The sequence below is a fragment of the Vicia villosa genome, unplaced genomic scaffold (assembly GCF_029867415.1).
Source record: "Vicia villosa cultivar HV-30 ecotype Madison, WI unplaced genomic scaffold, Vvil1.0 ctg.000048F_1_1, whole genome shotgun sequence".
NCBI lineage: Eukaryota > Viridiplantae > Streptophyta > Magnoliopsida > Fabales > Fabaceae > Vicia > Vicia villosa.
Genome location: NW_026704980.1, coordinates 1,641,968 through 1,660,744, shown reverse-complemented (window position 1 = coordinate 1,660,744; position 18,777 = coordinate 1,641,968). Strand labels below are relative to the sequence as shown.

General features: G+C 38.3%; 2 long non-coding RNA genes across 2 annotated transcripts; one reads left to right on the top strand and one right to left on the bottom strand.

Annotated features, from left to right (window-relative positions):
• Positions 1-1,521: 1,521 nt before the first annotated feature.
• On the bottom strand, positions 1,522-2,737 carry LOC131623014 (uncharacterized). Its single transcript, XR_009290070.1, has 3 exons — positions 1,928-2,737; positions 1,736-1,826; positions 1,522-1,652 (listed from the first exon to the last, which is right to left on the bottom strand). It is a non-coding gene; the product is annotated as an uncharacterized LOC131623014 (long non-coding RNA).
• On the top strand, positions 1,533-2,737 carry LOC131623013 (uncharacterized). Its single transcript, XR_009290069.1, has 3 exons — positions 1,533-1,668; positions 2,374-2,431; positions 2,513-2,737. It is a non-coding gene; the product is annotated as an uncharacterized LOC131623013 (long non-coding RNA).
• Positions 2,738-18,777: the final 16,040 nt, after the last annotated feature.

Sequence of the window (18,777 nt, the reverse complement as noted above, 5' to 3'; positions counted from 1 at the left end):
AATCTTAACTAGCGGGATACCCGTGCGTACGCACGGGTACTGGTTTGGTACGCGAATTTGTTTACATAATATATTTATTTTAAATCAAAATCAAATTTTGAATCAAATTTTTTGGATCGTAACTACCATTTTTTGTATATAAAATATTTAATTGTGAAATGACATCAATAACAAATAATTTTTCTAATATTTAATTGTGCAAATATTATTTTAATTGTATAAACTTTATTAATGACATATATTAATATAATATAATTATATTTTAAATCATTAAATTAAAGTTAATGATAAGTGACACACATTTTTGTATTTTATTTTATTCAATAACACACATTTTCAAGTATATTTTTAAATTTATTTTAATTGAAATAAATTTTTCAATAATAGACTATTTCTTGTATACCATTTTTGGATCGTAAATATTTGGATCATAAATACCATCTTTCGTATATAAAAATATTTAGATCAATAATAGATTTTTTCCCGTATACAAATATTATTTATGCTTAGGTATCATTTACAAAAATATCTGGATCAATACTAAATTTTTGAATATAAAAATATTTAGATAAATAATAGATTTTTTTTTCCATTTATAAAAATAACACCATTTATAAAAATACATGGATTAAATATATTTTACCCCGTACACAAATATTATTTTTTCAATAGAGAATATTATTGGTATTAATTATAATTTGTAATAGAGAATATTAAAACGTATTATAAAAATGCAGTTATCAAGAAAACTCAATAAAAATCTTTTCTTTTGGTTACAAATATTTTTATTAATTATTATTAATATTAGAGACTATTTTTAGAGACTATTTTAAATTTTGATTTTCGTTGCAAAGAAATTATGTGGCTGTGGAAAGTTGGTGTTACGTCTAAAAAATGTGGAGGAGATTTAAAAAAATTAATATTTATGACTCTTAATATAACATAAAAATATTAAGGTAAATTCTTAGGTACCCATGATAAGTAGTTGGGTACGTGTACCTTTAGTGTAAATTCTATTAAATTTTTTATTTATTTTAAAATAAATAAAATTAAAAATATGACATGGCATTGAATTATCATATTTGATTGGTTGAGGGTACCAGTACCCAACTAAACTAAAGGGTACCGGAGTGTTCACCAAATATTAAAGAATATTTATGACTCTTAATAAAACATAAATAAAAATAAATATTTAAAAAATATTAAATAAATAAATATTAAAAGATATAAACTAAAAATCAACAACTTTAATACTTAGTCGGAAAAAATCAACAATTTAAAAGTATTAATAAAACAACCTTTTTGGGAAAGAATTTAATTGAGACCTTGGTTTCATTTGACAACTTATGAAGGGAATAATTCCTAACTATTTTGGAATGCAAATTATTCTGAATATCTCAATCATATCATATACAATAACAATCACAAATCTTCCCACCTACAACTTTCATCTCTCATTATGATTACATGAATGCCTTATGTCAAATATAAAAAGAGAGGCTATAATAGTGGCGAAACACCACTTTAATTCAAGTCTTCATAGCAGCTAATAATCCATACCACCCATGTTGTCAGGCATTGTAGGACTGTCTTTATCTTCTTTTGGGAGTTCAGAAACAATAACTTCGGTTGTTATCATCAAAGACGATACACTGCAGAAAAATGATGGTAAGCAAAGTGGTTATATAACATACCAAATACTTTAGTATCCACTGCTAATTTGTAAATATCCTACCTGGTTATGTCAACCAAGAAGGTCCTAACCACCTTCAATGGATCAATAATTTTAGACTTAACCATATCTACATATTTACCTAATTACAAAGCTGCAAGAAAAATAGTTGACAACATAATCAATAATAATAACACAAACAAAAGAAACTATTTAAACACGACAACAACGAAAAAGAAAATGGGGAACACTGACCTTTGTTGGCATCATAACCAAGATTAGAATTATTCTGTTCCTAAAGTTTTCCAGCAACAACAACACCTTCAACTGCAACATTAGATACAATAGTGTGCACATGTGTTTGTGATAAAGAGTGATTCTTTTAAAGTAGAATTGATTCTGCCTCCATAATTGATTTTATTTGAAGCTAGAATTTATAACTTTTTAGTTTAAACGTAGTTTATACATTGAAATTTAATGTTCTACTCAATTTTGCATAGATAAGGCATTAATCCCCTCTCTGTTTTGCTTTCTTTTTCTGCCAAATTATGTTGTCACATAAGGCGGAAAGATAAGGCATGTTTACTTTCAATGTTTCATGTTTCTATTTTCACTTCAAATAATATACATAAGAGTATAAATCCAATATGTTCCTCCCAACATTTTCATATAGATGAGCATCATACTATTTTTCTTGGCAGGTACATTTTCTTATACGAGACTATAACAAAATCAAAGTTTGAGATGCAATTGACACAGGTAATCCATATACAATTCTAATGCAATTCATTTTAATATAACTTATTTTCATTGTCAAAAATAAAAACCGTGTTCTTGCAGGAGCCAATACATGATCGAATATCGCGAAATGTTGCATCTGCACTAGCATCCTTAAAGTAACCACCCACACAAAAAGTTTGTTGTTATGGCCAAGGATTTTGATTCTGTCTTGTAAACTTTCTGTCAAATGGGACTTCAACCAATAATTCGGAAGAAGTCTGAAATTCTACTTGAAAGTATTCATCCCTACCTCTGAAATTCTGCTTGAAAGTATTCATCGTCCCTATGACTAGGGTAGGGTGTCTTTGTGCATGTTTAGATTCACACTGAGATTGACCGTCTCGATGAGCTATTTCGATTTTGCTAAAAGTTATACTTAGAAGCTTCAACAAAATCACAGTTCAACCATGAATTTTGTCAAACTTGAATACAAATATGCACTTAAATGACTTACCTTAACAAAATGACTTACCTTGAATGGTGTTGCAGGAGTCTCAAATTGAAACCAAGAGATGTGAATGTAATATCAACAAGAAATTCTTTGCAAATATCCTCCAAACCTTCACTAAAACTGTAGGAGATTTTTTTCCAACAATATATTTATGCTTGATTTGGTTTTGTAAAATAATTTTAGTTTTTAAAACTTATAAATAATAAGTTTAATTTTGGAAAATTATTTTTCACTTGAAAGTTAAAAAAAAAAAAAATACTAAAATAGATTTTAGAGGTTTTGATTTTTAACTTTTAATTTTGAAAATTGATAAGAGGAAAAAACAAGAAAAAATGACATCAAAATTTATAATTTATAGATTAGACCATTTTCAAAATACATCAAAATAATTTAAGACACTTAAATAGAAAATAAACTTTCTCGAAGCCCATTTTCTTTTCACAAAGCCCATTATTTGAAGTTTTGAAAACTGAAGTCTGAAAGATATTTATAAACACTTTTATTTCTTGAATCAGTTTCGATGTGGGACTTTAAAAACATGCAACATACATGCACCAAGTGTATTTTCAGAAAGCTTTTCTTCCTCTCATGTAGCAAGAACCAATAATGCATGACAGTACCTGAATATAGCAAGATAGAACTTTCATATACTGCATGGAAACTTTCATATTTTCAAACTTTTATATACTGCATGTTTTGAAACTTTCATGAAATTTACTGCAATGAAATTAACTTATAATTAATTAATGCATAAATTTACTTATATACTACAATGAAACTGGACGCCATTAAAGAATATAAGGTTGATATGTATTTAAAGATTAATTCACGTATGATATTACAATAAAGCAGTTATTTCAAAAAAAAAAGTCCAAAACAAGTTTGATTCTCATATTGAAGATGGTTAACACTATGACAACATGGACACAAGCCACTTACAACCACTCCAATATGAAACAGAACCAAAACAACTGCAATAAAAGTCCAGATACACGCACACACGATAGACACAAACTACCAAGCACACAAAAAATATTCAGCCAGACTCACTATGGCAGCCTGCAGTTCCAAAAAATAAAAATTCTGAATTAGAAAAATAATTGATGTCAAAAAGCATAAACATGTTGATCGGAAAATGACTGCAAGTTGCTTATGATGATAGATAAAACACAGATGCAATTATAAACTCTAAAAAACTTTACTGCATGCTGAAATAATCATACTAAAATGTTATTAGTAGTTTAAGAATTATGATTGATGATTCAATCTTTTGTGGTTTCAGTTGTGACTGTTAAGGTGCATGCATGTATGCATGATCATGTTAATTAATGGGTACAACTACAACTTGTAAATTGTTTTTGTTGGCATTATTTCTCAAGTGACTACAACTAAAATGGGTGTAGTGTAGTAACTATGATGGTAAGTGACATGATACCAAGCAGAAGCTTTTGCATATGCATCATCGCTTCCAGAATCTGCATATACCAAGCAGAAGCTTTTGCATATGCATCATCGCTTCCAGAATCTGCATATACCAAGCAGAAGCTTTTGCATATGCATGATCAGTTCAAGCAATATCTTACTGCTGAACATGTTTGTAGTGATATCTTGCTGCAGAACATGTAAGGTTGTTGAAGAGTAATGTTTGGTTTTGGTAGCATGTTTTAAGAAAGCATAAAACTAAAGTCCCACATAGGAAGCTTAAAGAAAAATAAAAGTGTTTATAAATTTTATTTTCATAGGAAATTACAAGTGTTGACGGGTTGGGCCTGCTAATTGTAATGCATATTATCATAAATAAATATAATGTTTTTGTTGAAAATTTAAAATAAAATTCATAAAAATTAACAACTTTATTTGTTTTCTCTTTATGGTCATCTACATCTCATGTCTCTTATAAACTTTCACTCTTTTTTCACTTTTTCCTTTTTTATTCTACAATTTTTTAATAAAAGATATAAAAGTGTAGAAAATTCAAATCTAAAATTTTTTACTTTTATTAATGTAATAAATGCACGACTTTTCTTAAAAAAGGTTTGTATGTAATAAAAAAAATTTTAAAAAAATGTTTGTTTTAAATTTCCAATCAATGCTATTCAATCAACACTTTATTTATTATTATTATTATTTTTTTACGTATAATTTAAGGCAATAGAGTCAAATAAATCATAATAAAAATATATGCTCTTATTAATAAATAAAATTTTGGCACTTTCAAATCGATGTTGAGACTGATGTCACAACATCAAAACACAATGTTAAGACAAATGTCAAGACATTATTTGACTAATATAATAACATTATCAAACAATAAATTATGCAGAAATAAATTGTAGAAAGTAAAAGACACAATCAATTGTTAACCCAGTTTGATGGAACTCACATACTCTGAGGGTATTCAAGTCAAGAAGAAAATTCACTATGATAGTATTAGTTCAAAGCTAAACAACCATAGTTTATAACTTATCACCTAATCAGTACCTTATGCAACTTCTACCTAGGAACCTCCTAGATATGAGAACTCCCTCTCACTTCCCTTAATCACACACCTGTGATTGTCAACAACAATAACAATTGAAAGAAAAAAATACTTCCTAATTAAACAAATTACACTATTGCTTAAAAGCTCATGAGTGAATCACACTGAACAAATAACAATCTGTCCAACTTAGTATCAAAGTGATACATGAGAGGATCACAAAGAATAGATGAAACTCTTAAAGGTACTAATCTTTATTCCCAACTTTGTAATCTTTTAGGTTTAGACTCAACTTTGTAATCTTTTTAGGTTTAGACTCATCTTTCCAATCATATCTAATCAAATCTTCAAATGCAAGGCAAAAGGTTTTGACATCCAATTAAGCAAATCATATATTCTATTATCTCTTCAACTTTGAAACAAATCTTTAGAGAATTCAATCTTCAATGCACTGCTTGATCTATAAATGACAATCAACATTATTAGGAGAGATTCACAATCAACATTATTTCAAATACTCATCTTCATAATAATGCATAAGAAATTTATCAGAGTTATACGCAGCAAACCCTTGCAGAGAGACCCAACCTCCCACACATAGATAGAATTGACACTCTTACATAATTTAGAATACCACCAGAGATCAGATGTCATGACATCCTATATGACATCACAGAACCAACAACACAGTAAAAGACACAAACATAACTGAGAAATATTAACATCAAAACACAAGCATTATGTTCCCCCTATCACAGTCACAATACTCCCCCTGTCTCATAGAATTAAAACTCCCCATCAAGGGTACACACCAACAACAACAACTCTTTCTCCCTCTTTTTAGCCATAATTTTGGCCAAACCATCAAGCCGGGCTATGCTTGCTATAGTCATAATACACTATAAAGGAAAAACCAAAATTACAAGAACAATTTTTCATATTTCCAAAACCAGCAATATTTCTGTTCTGGACTGGGCCAAGGTTAGGCCCAACATAGTTTCGGCCTAGTAGACCTCAGAGGCCCAGGTTCCTCCATGGCCCACCTGTGTCTAGGGTGCCCACTTTAGACATGCTCGGCAAGACCGTATCCACGGACCATATGGAGCCCGACAAGACTTCTCCCTCCGAGTCAGTCGATCCTCGGCATCACGCTTCCCGCGAGCTAGCTTGCGCCCAACACATACGCTCCCCGCGAGCACCTTCATCGCCGAGGACCCTGCTCCTCGCAGGGCTCCTTCATATCCAACCCTCCGAATAATACGGAGCCAACGTGGCTCCTAAAAGACCGCGTCTCCCTGGAACTTCGGAGCGGTTAACCAGGACAGAGGGCACTCACGCACCTCCGATATTTCCGCTCAAGAAACCTGGCAGTCTCCTAGCTGGGCTTGGAGGTCCAACCTGTAACGCCCCAGACTGCTTTCGGGATGATCGACTGACCCCACAAACCAACACGAGTCTTTTTAGCATGCTTTGACCTCACTCACACGCTTTCCGGGAAACTTCCCAGAAGGTCACCCATCCCAATACTACTCCAAGTCAAGCACGCTTAACTGTGGAGTTCTTATGGAATGAGCTACCGAAAAGAAGATGCATCTTGTTGGTATAGGTAGTACCTATCAATCCTTATAAGACATCTTTCAACCATGCAGTCTCATCCCTGCACAACCTTAAGATCCCTCTCATTCCAATGTGGCGACCAGCATTGCCCTCTTCGGCCTCAAGTGTTCCATGCGGTGCAACCACCCCTCGCCTTCTTCAGCCTCGGGTGTTACATGCCCACTAGCTTCCGCATGGTTCGTCCTCGAACCACATTATACTGGGAGAGGTCTGGCTCTGATACCATTTGTAACGCCCCAGACTGCTTTCGGGATGATCGACTGACCCCACAAACCAACACGAGTCTTTTTAGCATGCTTTGACCTCACTCACACGCTTTCCGGGAAACTTCCCAGAAGGTCACCCATCCCAATACTACTCCAAGTCAAGCACGCTTAACTGTGGAGTTCTTATGGAATGAGCTACCGAAAAGAAGATGCATCTTGTTGGTATAGGTAGTACCTATCAATCCTTATAAGACATCTTTCAACCATGCAGTCTCATCCCTGCACAACCTTAAGATCCCTCTCATTCCAATGTGGCGACCAGCATTGCCCTCTTCGGCCTCAAGTGTTCCATGCGGTGCAACCACCCCTCGCCTTCTTCAGCCTCGGGTGTTACACAACCCAGTAGCGAGATCATGGCCCAGCGCTGGGGGCTATAAATACCCTCTTTCACTAGAGGGTCAGGTATTCACTTGTTTCTAACCTTTAGCTAGTACTTGCACTCCTTTGCTCGTCTACTCACTTTGGCATCGGAGTACCTTGCAGGTACACCCCCTCCTTCTTCCTAGAAGATCCAGTCCGAGCAGCCTGCGACGATTCTTCTGATCAGGTACGATCAGTGGCGCCGTATGTGGGAAACTTGCTTCCCCATCTTTAACAAACAAAGATCAAAGCTAATCCTTTTCCGATCGTCATGGATGACAACAACAACATCCCAAGCGCTGATCCCTTCCTCCTGCAAAATCTGATCGAGGAGTCCACCCGCGAGGGGGCGAATCGTCGTAGGCAGGAAGGAAATCGGCATACCTCCGCCGGGCAGAGAAGACCCGGGCATGAGACCTCGCAACCTAGGAGGCAGCAGATCCAGAGCATCCAGCAGCTGCAGGGCCTCCAACAGGTTCAGAATGTCGAACAAGTCCCTCCCGAGAGACACGTTCAGAACGGGGAAGACGAGCAGGCCCGAACCCACAATGGGCCAGAACATCTCAAAATGAGAATGAGACTGACGCTAGAGACGGGCATGCTGCTTTCTCATTCACCCACACCTCCGACAGGCGGAGAGTCCGTCATGAAGAAGAGGAAGAGCCGCTCAACATTCCCGAGGATACTGACCCCATCACCGTCCGTCTGCTCAAAGAACTGCAAAAGACGAACAGCCTCCTCCGAATTCAAGACGACCGTATCCACGAGCTGGAAAGGAAGCGACGACACCGCTCCCCTCCGCGGAGACACTACCGGTCGCGCTCCTACTCCTCCTCGCGCTCACCACCGAGGAGACACCGTCGACGGTCCCCATCTTCTTCACGCTCTCCACCTAGAAGACATCGCCGCCGGAGATCACATTCTCGCTCTCCACCAAGAAAGAGCAAGAAGAATCAGAGACCAGATATCACTGAAACAAGAAGCCTCTCCCCTGAACAGGATCATCGGGGCCCTTCCAAAGCTGTGCTAAAACCCCGCGAGCGTCCTCCTCCTCGGGACAATCGCGCTAGTCCTGACAATGACCAGGGAAGACCCCGGAGAGGCAGACACTCAACTTCGCCAGGACCGAGCGACGAAGAGGACTTCCGCAACTCTTTGTCCGAGAACATCCGGAGAGCCCGCCTCCCTCGAGGGATGGAAAAACCGCCAGTGTTGGACCAATACGACGGAACCACTGACCCCGACGACCATATTCGGAGCATCGAAGCGGTCATGGACTACCACGTCGTCAAGGGCTCTATCAAGTGTCGCATCTTCCCGACCACCCTCAGGAAGGGAGCAATGACTTGGTACAGAAACCTCCGTCCCAACTCCATCCATTCCTGGACCGAGCTCAAGGAACTCTTCTTGAACCACTTCACAGCCTCCCGACGACAACCGAAATCGGAGGCCAATCTCGAGGCCGTGATACAAGGACCCAACGAACCCCTTCGGGACTACCTCGACAGGTTCAACAAGGAAGCCGTCCAAGTGCAGACGGCCGACTACATGAAGAGGTACCTCTTAGAACGAGGACTTCTCCCCGGAAGTGACTTCAAGAAGGCCATAAAAATTGAGAAGGTGCACACCATGAACGCCCTTCTCCGCAAAGCAAAAGCATTCACCGATTTCGAGGAGGGCGAGACAGCCGCGATCAAAGCTTCGAGGGGCAATGACGCTGCTCGCAGCTCAAACCTCGATGACTCAGGATCGCGCCGGGGACAGGATAAAAGGAGAGACGATAGGTCCAGAGACACCAAAGAGCGCTGAGGACCGGCAGGACGGTTCAACGATTACACTCCCTTGAATGTCTCGCGCGAAAAAATCCTGGCTGACTGCCAAAATACCGAGTTCAAGAACTCCAGCATCAGGCCCCCGAAGTCAAATCCCACCAGACCGGGGACGGACAAATCCAAATACTGCAAGTACCACAAGAGCCACGGGCATCTGACCGACGAATGCATACATCTCAAAGATGCCATAGAGACCCTGATCAAAGAGTGCCGCCTGTCGAAGTACACGAAGAAGGGAGAACCTTCCCGAAGAGAAGCCCCTCGGAACTCTGACGAGGGCAATTCACCAGACAGTCGACCGCTCCAAGTCGCGTTGTCCATAACCCGACCGGAAGATTTCATCCCTTCGGTCAGCGTGACGACCGCCTTCAACACATGGGAAAACTTCCCGACCGCAATGGTCATCTCCAACGGCGGTGACTCTGGCTCTCTCACTATCAGCTCGGTAAAGAGAAAGTTCGATGAGCTGATCAGCGCCAATTCGGATCTCGCCCCTACTCTGCGAAAGTTCAAAGGAAAATCGGATCCGATCACTTTCTACTTGGAAGAGTTGCCCGGCGGAGCTCCGAACGCCACAATCCCCTTGCTCGTCCGAGCCAGAATGGAAAATTTCGACGTTCGTCGAGTCCTGGTCGACGAAGGCAGCTCGGTCGACATCATGTATTCTCACCTTTTTCGGACACTCCAGCTGGACAACTCTCACCTCACTCCTTATGTGGGTTCTGATCTCCAAGGCTTCAACGGGGCTACCACCAAACCGTGGGGCTACGTCGAACTTATCGTCACTTTCGGAGAAGAGGAAGCATCCAGGCAGGTCAAGATAAGATTCTTGGTGATTGACTGCAAGACTCTCTACAACTGCATCATCGGACGCCCTACTCTGGCCGAGCTCACTGCCGTCCCTTCCACCGTGCACCTCAAGATGAAGTTCTACACAAAGCGGGGACGAGTGGCCACCATCAACGCAGACATCGAAGCGGCCAGAAGGATCTTCGATGCCTCCGTAAAGGGGTTGCAGCTGATCGCCCCTCCATCAGACCCAAACAAGAAGCCAAGGGCCGAAGACGATCATCCGCGGGAAGATCAACATCCGCCAAACGTCAGCTCAATCGACTTGGATGCTCGGTTCACCGACGAAGGGATGAAGAATGCCGAAGAGAGGAGGCCAAATGTAACTCACCCCGTCAGGCCTATCCCAGACGGGGACTTCGACCTCATCCCGCTGGGCGACAGCCCCGACAAAGCGGTAAAGATCGGCAAGGACATCCCAGATCTACCAAGGAAGCAGCTCGTAGCATGTCTTCAAGCCAACGCCGATTTGTTCGCCTGGAGCGCAGCGGAAATGCCCGGACTCGACCCTGAGGTCGCCTGTCACCACCTCTCCATCGATCCAGCCGTGAAGGCAGTAGTTCAACGTAGGCGTCGGCAGTCTTCCGAGAAAGCGGAGGCTGCCGAGAAAGCTGTAAAAGACCTTCTAGAGGCAAATTTTATTTCCGAGGCCAAGTATTCAACTTGGCTCTCAAACGTTGTACTTTGTTGGATGCAGTATAGGGCAAGCAACAAAAAAGATTTGGAAATATTGATTCGGGAATTATCGTCCACGGAGATAGAGAGATGCCATTCAATAGTTTCTATGGTTTCGAGCTCGGGATTGAATGAGCAAAAAGTAAACAAAGATATAGACAGTAAAAGAATAAACACATTCTTAGAAGAGAAATAACTTATCAGGAATGTAAATATATTCACTCTTCACAAACATACACTTACCAACCCGTTATACTCAACCTACGATACTCATCTATGTCATCACGTATCTCTCACATAAACGTCCATCTCTAGAGCACAAACGAGATCATCTCACAACTAAGGTTATCTCTAACGCGAAGCTGCGAGAACATCTGTATTCTCGCGTCGGCGTTCTCTCGCGCGCCGCTCAAACACGAAAGCATTATGTACAGATACAAACGGTGAATGCTAGCTCTAAATCTATCTCTAGAGTTCAGAACCAACAGATTATTATCCTAGATAAAGATTCAAGAAGTTTATCTCTAAAGCAACCCAAATCCCCAGCATAGAGCAAAAATCCAGAACAACAATCAACACAGATTTGTAAAGCAAGTTAAACATAACATTATAATCGGTAAATATACATAAGATTCAAGTAACTATACAAACAAAACCCAACACAAAAGAAATACACAGAGAATAGAAGAGATGAACCAAACATCTCGCAAGTTGTCAGCTCCGGTTGATGAGAAATCCACCTCCGATCTTCCAAGTGTATGACCCAGTGTTGTTTTCTAAGCTAATCTTGATCTAAGAATGAAAATGATGGAGTTGGAACCAAAAACTCTCCAAAACCATACCCTAGAAATGTTACAAATGAAGAAATATAAACACAATTTCTGCTACGGCCGCTTAGCGGCCAAACCTCGCTGAGCGGACTACACGTATTACAAAAATATCTATAACAGTAAACAGGGCTCCGCTTAGCGGCCAGAGCTGCCGCTTAGCGGCCAGGAAAATTGGTTCGCCACTGGAAAGCGCGCTTAGACGCCGCTAAGCGGACCTCTCTGCACAAATCTTGCTTATTTGATCCAAAATCGCGCAATCGGAGCCGTGTCTTCGACACTTTATTCCTCGAGGCTCCAATAAGCATGAATACCTATAAAAACAAAGGAAAAACTATTAAACGGTATATAAAACATATGAAAACTAAATAATGTGAATATATACACAAAAGTGGGGATTTTATTACAAAAACGGAATGAATAGAATCGATAAGTGCCACAATTATATACTCAAAATAACAACATTTTGGCACTTATCAAACTCTCCCCAACTTGAAACTTTGTTTGTCCTCAAACAATGTCAAATAAATCAAAGAATCAAATGTAATAAACCAAAGAATCGTGAATCAACAAGTTTTGAAAACCAAAAACAAATGTATGGCTTAATACAAAAACGTATAAACAAGGTAAATACTTACCACTATACTACAACGAAAACATGTAAATGAAACTAATCCTAAGTACAAAAATCATGCAAAACATTCTAACACAATACATGCTCACATCATGAATCACACCTAGCAAAAATCCATCAATGGATGAAGAACACACAAAGGTGAAGGACTTTTAACACTCATCCAACAATCTTGCAAACAAAAGATTAAATTATGCATTCATCCAAAAATCACATTGAAGATACAAAAGCAAGAATCACAAGGGCTTTTCAAGGTTGTAATGTGGCTTGGTTAACAAACAAGGGATATATCCTAAGGCTAATCGAAACCAAAACTTGCCTAAACCTAAGGGAGTGATCAATCCACCAAAGATTCAAATAACAAAATCTCGATTAAACTTCTTCCTTAACCACAGGTTTCTCAAACCAATCACAATACTTATTATCACAATTATTCGCTTCTCTTTTCTTTTTGTTTTTCAAAACTTTTTCACATTTTTTTTCTTTCTTTTTCTTTTCTTTTCTTTTCACTTTTTTTCTTTTTCTTTCTTTTCAACCTCATAGCAACAACCAAATAAGTAAATAATCATTTTTCTCCCCAACTTGAATTCAACCACACCATCATGTGAATACTCCCTACTTCTAAGGCAAGGTAAAAATTCATACCAAAAGTCATGGTTGAGGGTTCAAGAAAACAAAGAATCAATCATCCATGCAAAAATGAGAACTAAACACTCATAGATAAGCATTTAGCAAAAACAACATGGACATTGACAAAAAGCTCAAAAGGGTTAACAAATGATCACACACTCACAAGGTGAATTGACTATTTGGTTATGGTGGTTGTGCTCAAAATGAAACAAAATGCCTTGATCCTTTTCATGCTTTCATAAAATCAACATAAACAAAAGATTAAGCATAATAAAATCCAGTTAAAACAAAGATTGCGGCCTCCAGCATATATGAACAATGGAAAGCTTCCTCACATTTATGGTTTGGGAACTAAAGTGATTCAATCAACAAGCAAGTAATGCAAAAGAATGAATGACATGGTAATTGTACAAATGAAAAGTTTCCTCAACATGCTATGCTATAGAAAGTGATAAATGAGTACCTTGAATGATACAACTTCAAAAACAATATCCTATCATACATCCGCAAGTTGAAACACTCAAGCTTTGGAAAATCACCTAAAAAATCTTCGAATTACCGACAAAATTCGAGTACAAACAACCAACAAAAGAATTAGAAAAACAAAACTAATATATACTATTAATTAGCCTTGGTGAAAGTGGGAAAAATGAGTGAACCAAGTGGAATGGGAACCCCACTGGTACAAAGCAAGAAAACAAAATTTTACTGTCATCGCTTAGCGGAGCTAGGCTCGCTTAGCGGATGACAGAAACACCAGAAAAATCATAACAGCAACAGCTGTTCTAATTTTCTTCCACTTCACCTAAATACCTCTTAAACATAAAAATAAACAAAATTTACAACCGTTGGGGTGCCTCCCAACAAGAGCTTGTTTTACGTCGTTAGCTCGACGCCTTTATTGTTTCGGTGTTTGGAAAGTAGCCTCCTCTCGTCATGCCATGGTGACGTCTCACTGCACAAGCCTAAAGAAAGTGTCCTAACCAAAGCACTCAACAAACGTTACGGGTACAAATATATACAACAATTATACGAACATAAAAGAAAATGCAAGTATACAATTATGTACACAAACCAACACATATGCACAAGTATGGAACACAAACAACTATTATCATACAAAAAGAGAAAAGTTGGTGAATGTTGGATTCAAAAGTTGAAAAGTGACGATTTGTTATTAAAGAGCTCATCCGAGATCAACATGTTTCACCAACATTCACCAATAAAAGTATACTTATATGTAACATATACAAGTAAACTTATATGGTGAACATAAACAAGTAAACATGTACAAGTAAATATATATACAAGTGAAACTATACAATATATACGATATATACAAAGCTCAAAACCACGAAAACTATTGCGATGCAATCAAAACCATCCCCGGCAACGACGCCATTTTGTTGGATGCAGTATAGGGCAAGCAACAAAAAAGATTTGGAAATATTGATCCGGGAATTATCGTCCACAGAGATGGAGAGATGCCATTCAATAGTTTCTATGGTTTCGAGCTCGGGATTGAATGAGCAAAAAGTAAACAAAGATATAGGCAGTAAAAGAATAAACACATTCTTAGAAGAGAAATAACTTATCAGGAATGTAAATATATTCACTCATCACAAACATACACTTACCAACCCGTTATACTCAACCTACGATACTCATCTATGTCATCACGTATCTCTCACATAAGCGTCCATCTCTGGAGCACAAACGAGATCATCTCACAACTAAGGTTATCTCTAACGCGAAGCTGTGAGAACATCCGTATTCTCGCGTCGGCGATCTCTTGCGCGCCGCTCAAACACGAAAGCATTATGTACAGATACAAACGGTGAATGCTAGCTCTAAATCTATCTCTAGAGTTCAGAACCAACAGATTATCATCCTAGATAAGGATTCAAGAAGTTTATCTCTAAAGCAACCCAAATCCCCAGCATAGAGCAAAAATCTAGAACAACAATCAACACAGATTTGTAAAGCAAGTTAAACATAACATTATAATCGGTAAATATACATAAGATTCAAGTAACTATACAAACAAAACCCAACACAAAAGAAATACACAGAGAATAGAAGAGATGAACCAAACATCTCGCAGGTTGTCAGCTCCGGTTGATGAGAAATCCACCTCCGATCTTCCAAGTGTATGACCCAGTGTTGTTTTCTAAGCTAATCTTGATCTAAGAATGAAAATGATGGAGTTGGAACCAAAAACTTTCCAAAACCATACCCTAGAAATGTTACAAATGAAGAAATATAAACACAATTTCTGCTACGGCCGCTTAGCGGCCAAACCTCGCTGAGCGGACTACACGTATTACAAAAATATCTATAACAGTAAACAGGGCTCCGCTTAGCGGCCAGAGCTGCCGCTTAGCGGCCAGGAAAATTAGTTCGCCACTGGAAAGCGCGCTTAGACGCCGCTAAGCGGACCTCTCTGCACAAATCTTGCTTATTTGATCCAAAATCGCGCAATCGGAGCCGTGCCTTCGACACTTTAATCCTCGAGGCTCCAATAAGCATGAATACCTATAAAAACAAAGGAAAAACTATTAAACTGTATATAAAACATATGAAAACTAAATAATGTGAATATATACACAAAATTGGGGATTTTATTACAAAAACGGAATGAATAGAATCGATAAGTGCCACAATTCTATACTCAAAATAACAACATTTTGGCACTTATCATACTTGTCAAAAAATCTAATGGAAAATGGAGAATGTGCGTTGATTATACCGATGTTAACCGGGCATGTCCCAAAGATGCTTATCCATTGCCTAATATTGATAGGCTGTCGACAACTCGGTCGGCTATAAACTGTTATCATTTATGGATGCTTATTTAGGTTACAATCAAATCCCCATGGCGAGGTGCGACAAGCAGTGCACGACATTCATGACCGAGTCGGGTAACTATTGAAGGATAGAAAAAACACTTAGAAAGGGGGGGTTTGAATAAGTGTAGCTTTAAAAACTTGACCGATAAAAATAAATTGCACAGTTATTTTTATCCTGGTTCGTTGTTAACTAAACTACTCCAGTCCACCCCCGCAGAGATGATTTACCTCAACTGAGGATTTAATCCACTAATCGCACGGATTACAATGGTTCTCCACTTAGTCAGCAACTAAGTCTTCCAGAGTCTTCTGATCACACACTGATCACTCCAGGAACAACTGCTTAGATACCCTCTAAGACTTTCTAGAGTATTCTGATCCACACGATCACTCTAGTTACAACCTGCTTAGATAACCTCTAAGACTTCCTAGAGTATTCTGATCCACACGATCACTCTAGTTCCTTACAACTTAATGTAATCAAATCTAAGAGTATTACAATTGCTTCTTAAAAGCTATAATCACAAACTGTGATATTTCTCTTAACGTTTAAGCTTAATCTCACTAATATATTACAACAGCAATGTAGTGAGCTTTGATGAAGATGAAGATTCTGAGTTTTGAATAGAACAGAGTTTCAGCAAGTTAATATGAGTTGTTTTGTTCAGAATCGTTAACCTTGCTTCTCATCAGAACTTCATATTTATAGGCGTTGGAGAAGATGACCGTTGAGTGCATTTAATGCTTTGCGTGTTCCGTACAGCATCGCATTTAATGTTATACGCTTTTGTCAACTACCTCGAGCCTTGTTCACGCTGTGTCTACTGACGTTGCCTTTAATAGCTTCTAACGTTCCTTTTGTCAGTCAGCGTAGCCTGCCACTTGTACTTCCTTCTGATCTGATGTTTGTGAATACAACGTTTGAATATCATCAGAGTCAAACAGCTTGGTGCAAAGCATCTTCTGATCTTCTGACCTTGAAGTGCTTCTGAGCGTGATACCAACAGAACTTCAGTGCTTCTGATCTCATGTTCTTCTGATGCTTCCATAGACCCATGTTCTGATTCTGCTTCGACCATCTTCTGATGTCTTGCCAGACCATGTTCTGATGTTGCATGCTGAACCCTTTGAGACAAAGCTTCTGAGCGCTAAATTATGCATACTCTTTATATATTTCCTGAAAAGGAAATTGCATTGGATTAGAGTACCATATTATCTTAAGCAAAATTCATATTATTGTTATCATCAAAACTAAGATAATTGATCAGAACAAATCTTGTTCTAACAATCTCCCCCTTTTTGATGATGACAAAAACATATATAAATGGTATGAATTTGCGATCAGAAAGAGCAGTCGGCAAAAGACAAATTACACAGCTATAGCATAAGCATGTGAATATGTCTCCCCCTGAGATTAACAATCTCCCCCTGAGATAAATAATCTCCCCCTGAAATAAATACTCGAAGAACTTTAATAAAAGACTTCCCTGATTATTTCGGTAGAGACGATCACATAAGCTTCTGTCTTCAGAGAATTCATAGCTTCTGACTTCTGCTTCCATTGGACAGCTTCAGAACTTGAATTTCTTTAGATCCCTAGAACACTCACAGCTTCTGATTCCTGCTTCCGTTTAGGACAGCTTCAGAACTTGAATTTCTTTGATCATCAGAACATTCACAACTTCTGATTCCTGCTTCCATCTAGGACAGCTTCAGAACTTGAATTTCTTTGATCTTCAGAACATTCACAGTTTCTGATTTCTGCTTCCATTTAGGACAGCTTCAGAACTTGAGTTTTCTGGATCTTTAGAACATTCACAGCTTCTGATTTCTGCTTCCCTCGGATAGCTTCAGAGCTTTGAATTTCTACCAACATCACTTCATGCTAGATTTGTATCAGAACATTGTTGAATGTACCAGAGCATCATCAGAGCATCTCTACATCCTGAAATGTTTCAGAACAAAACTAAACAACAAAAGTCAGCATGAACGAGTCAGAACATAAAATGTATATTAGAACACATGATATGTATCAGAGCCATATAGGCTAAAATAATGTATCAGAGCAAATAGAATTTTGTCAGAACAAATAGACAATTATGGATCAAATTCTATTATCAGTGCTTCTGATCCTGAAGCTTGACAGCACTCAGCTTGCTTCAGTTTCCATAAGCTTATTCTTTTTACAGAATAACGCTTCTTATGGTTTTGCTTCTTGTGTTTGCTTTGAAGATTCTCTTCACTTCTTTATACCTGCAAAACACTTAAACCATATAGAACTTGCAGTTCTTGTTAGTGAAAGCAACTGATTAAATCAAATCATTTATCACATATTTCTCCCCCTTTTTGTCATATCATAAAAAAACAGAAAAGATTCAGAGACAGACAAAAAGAAACACACGGAGGAAGAAGATGATTTCATTGAAGTTCAAACATCAGGTACAGAAGTACATGAAGATAAGTAAGATCAAATGCACAAAAACAGATGCAACGAAAAGAAAGAAACAACACAGACTCAATCTAAGATGGCCCTAGCCTTGACAGGATCTTGGCCAGCATCTCTTGAACCTCATTGTTGTGTCCATCTTGCCTCACCATGAAAGCTCTAAACTCAGCATTGAGTGAGCTTTACTCATCCTGTCTCTTCTGAATTTCTTCCAGAGTCCTTGCAAGACGAGAAGATTCATCAGAAGAAGCTTCACCGCTTTCAACCACAGGAATAGCAACTTGTTCTGTAGCTTCCATGGATAGATCATTTGCAGGGATTTCCTCAACAGGATCTGATTCAGCAACATGATCTTCAACATCTGCTTCTTGCATAGAAGCATCTCCATATTCTGCAGCAGGAATTTCCGA